At 41.4% G+C, this 3,923-nt stretch overlaps 1 long non-coding RNA gene across 1 annotated transcript; it reads left to right on the top strand.

The window, feature by feature from the left end:
- The first annotated feature begins 985 nt into the window (after positions 1-985).
- LOC146030740 (uncharacterized) lies at positions 986-1,886 on the top strand. Its single transcript, XR_014456235.1, has 3 exons — positions 986-1,112; positions 1,609-1,661; positions 1,777-1,886. It is a non-coding gene; the product is annotated as an uncharacterized LOC146030740 (long non-coding RNA).
- The last annotated feature ends 2,037 nt before the right edge of the window (positions 1,887-3,923 follow it).

Raw genomic sequence — 3,923 nt, 5'->3', positions numbered from 1 at the left:
GACGTTTCCTCATACATCTTGCCTCAATAGGCCATGCAGCTCCTGGCCAGTTCTGCTAACGTTGGGGGCATTTTTTGCTGAAAATTCGTCTTATTTGCATTGTTATGACCAGCACACACAAGGAGCTTCCGAATGATTAAAATTATATGTGGCATGAATATATTCTGTGTGTGACTGTGGCGGTACCTGCATACGGAATGCTATGTTACAGTGATTTCCATGAGTACACTATTTCATATGCAGATACAGCCTCACTCACACACAGAATATAGGCATGCCGCATATCATTTTAATCAGCAGAAGCTGCTGATGCCCCTAGGCATTCCATATGCCCTAGGCAATTGCCTAGTTGGCCTATGCCTAAGGCCGGCTCTGGAACCCTATTATTTTATGGACAGTGTGATAGGGAAATGCAGTGCTGGTGGTTGGCATTTATAAAATATGTGGACAAATAGAAGCACAACGCTGACTACCACAATATAATTAAAACTAAAGATGACAATTGACTTCATTTATTATTTTTTGATGGATTTTTAACATAGGTACCATGAAGGAAAGGCTGTTTTTCTGTGATTCAAGAAAGTATGCAAACCACTGCCCTAATTGCAAAAATTTTATATTCCCCTAGTTTTGCAGCTGTCATCGTGAAGGACATTTTGCAACTACTATGTATTTTTTGCCGATGATGTTCAGATACTGTATTTGTAACTAACACATGCTACGTGTGATAATACCACTTCTCCCCCATATATGATGGGACTGGTATTTGATAAAAGACAGCTGAAGCATATGCCCCTGACATTTTCACCAATGCTATCTATTATACCGATATGGAGGGGCAATATTTGAGTATCAATTTCAATAGCTGCAGGTGTCGCTACCCTATTTCCACAACAGGGACAGCTGTGGTGGTTGCCGGCTCTGGGGTGCTCAGGAGATCTTGCGTGAGTAACGAGATCTCGCACATGCCTAGTACAGCCAGCCGGGCAGAGAGCCACAGCGCGTCATCACTAAGCTAATGTGCTGTGCACTCAAGGGGATATCTCCGGAGGGGGAGTTTTCACTTTCAGTAAGTCCAGGACTATTCAGAGACTGCACACAGTCATTCGATGGTGAGTGAGCTGCGAATAGATATGCAACTTTTGGCTGGGGTGCAACATCTTCGCTACCCATTTGCAGGCTTACAAAAGGCAACTGGCAGGGTGGGGGCTACCTATTTGTTAGAACTTGGGGTGGTGAGCTCAGGAGCAAAGATATAATTTGTGCCCCCCTTCTCCAAACATACCACAGTAGTGAGTGACGGGGAGATGCAGAGGGTGATAGGGAGAGGCAGGTGTGGGCAAATTGTGACAGGGAAAAACCGTGGGAGACAGGAAGAGGGTGAAAGGGGCAGCAGTGGGCCCCTTAGTACTCAGGCACCCCGGTGCACTGTACCAATGCTAATTCGCTGTTAATTTGGATTCCCAGACAGTGAAGACTAATCACAAATAAGGTCACATTATTCAGAAAGTATGGAGTAGAAGTTTAGTTTTAAATAAAGAGATTTCTAAACTCAATCTGTCTTTAAGAGCTGGAACAAAGCTGACTTTTGATGTTTCTTTTCTGCAGAATCCTTTCATTTGACCAGAGTCCATTGGCTGAATGCAAGAACAATTTAACAGGTATCCAAAAAAAAACAAAAAACAGAACTTTAGCAATATTTCACTATTGGACATGTGATCACCAAAATGATAAAAATAATACTATTTGTTTACTCCTGGACACTATTTTATGCAGGCGTATAAAGGGTAGAAGAAAGGTGAGAACGTCATTCTGATATCAATATCTACTAAACTGTGAATCAACATCTAAATCTCCTTGACAACTATGATTGGAAGAAGACTGGCACAATACTTTTTTTGACAGAATAATGGGAAGGTATTTATGCCAAATCCAGTGGTACAGTATGTCTAAGGGCACCCATTTATTAATAATAACATTTAAAATGTAATCTGGGCATGATATTAGCGCCCATAAATGAATTGCAATATGTGATTGCTCCTGGTGAATGTATTATACAGCAATGACAGGAACATGGGTTCCAAAAGTAACCCACTTTTGCCACATAAGGATTCCTGCGCATGTGTGGTCAGGGGTGGATCTACTATCAAACTAATGAAGCATAGGCTTCTGGGCAGCTTTAGGCATTTGTGCCCCCCCCCCCCCCCCGGATGGAGGTGAACTCTCTTTCCCCACCCCCCCAACAACTCGGCAGTGCGGGGTTACCCGCGGCGCTGTCTGCAAGCCGCGGTCAGGGGGGTCCCTGGGGCGCTGTGTATGAAGTTGGCGGAGTCCCTGCAGTGACTTGGAAATAACTAACGCTATCCGCCGGGCGGTGGCGGGGGAATCGCTGCTGGGTTTGCAAACACTTGCCGCACGCTGATTGGCTGAGATTACCGCAGGTGCCCCTCAGCCTTCCCCCCCCCCCCCCCCCCGAAGCCGCCCCCCACCCCCACCGTGGAGCAGGCTAGTCCCCCCCCCCTAATCGCACCGGCCATGGTTTAACTGCAAATTTTAAAAGAACAGTGCTTTTATTAGCAAAAAAAAGGGTGTATGACTGGTGCTATTACCTTGGCAACAGTTGCTGCGCTGATTCAAAGGTTTTTTGTGTTCTTTCTCAAAAGCACCACTAATTTTGCTATCACTATTTACAGTAAGCATTAGCAGATACCTGAGAGGGGGAAGTTGCACTTCCCATTGACTGTTCTTGTAAGTTGTACAATAATAACAATTAATAATTACTTATAAGTTATAAAGTACAACGGAATATGCTGCGCTATAAAATAAACTGTAAATAAATAAAGAATCAATCATAATAATATTTATTTAATAATGAATAAATAATTTATCTATAGTAATATAAACAATGAAACTGGGGTCATTCAACCCCCAGAAAAACTGACATCTGACCAATGTCAACTGTCATGAGATACCAATCGCAAGAAAAGGGGAAAAAGTTTTCCTATGCCCTTGCCTAAAGAAATAAAATGTTGTCATAAGAATTTACCATCAACCAATGTTATTATGGTTAAATTCTGATCAGACAATTTTATTTCTGCTATTTGCAATTGTATTTTGTACAAGCTTGTCTTTTTCTGTCAATAAAAGATAAAAAAAAAAAAAATGTTGTCATATTTGCTGTGCCCTAGACTACTATTCTTATATATACACAAACACCACCCCCCCCCCCCCCACGCAAGAATCATCATTGCAATACCACGTATTTGTTACGTCGTCACAAATATACGTTGTCAACAATACCAGACATCTCCAGATATAAAGGAACATGCTGGAGAATCACATACTGTATAATATATACAATAAGAATACAAGTGAACATAAAAAAGTGCGGTAACAATGAATGTACACAATTAAATGTACCTTGCTACACATTCATTGTATAATAGTGTGATTTATGGTCTCTAGTGTAATAGAGGTTCAATTGTACTTCAAACAGTTATGTCACTGTCTATACTGCTATACCAGCTATTGCAGGTTACACCCTGACAGAAAGTATTTTAAGTCACTGGCTCCTCACTTATAACTCCTTGTTATATTACAATATGCTGTGTTAGTCATTACACCAAGAACTCCTTGTTATATTACAATATGCTGTGTTAGTCATTACACCAAGAACTCCTTGTTAAAACAAAGTCGCAGGTGAATAAGGCTAATAGATTATACCGAGGGCGGACCTCGACCTTTCTTTTAAGGGGGGCTGTATTCCTCCCCAACAATTTAACAATAGAAAGATGTCATGGTTGGGGGGGTGGGGTGTAGAGGAAAAAATGCCTTAAATAATTTTGAACAATTTTATTGTTTTTTTTTGTTTGTTTATTTTAACTGCTAGTGCAAATTCAGGATTACAGCACAGTGTGCCTGTG

This window comes from Crinia signifera, chromosome 1 (assembly GCF_055691185.1).
Source record: "Crinia signifera chromosome 1, ASM5569118v1, whole genome shotgun sequence".
NCBI classification, from domain to species: domain Eukaryota; kingdom Metazoa; phylum Chordata; class Amphibia; order Anura; family Myobatrachidae; genus Crinia; species Crinia signifera.
This window is presented reverse-complemented; position numbering and strand designations above follow the sequence as displayed.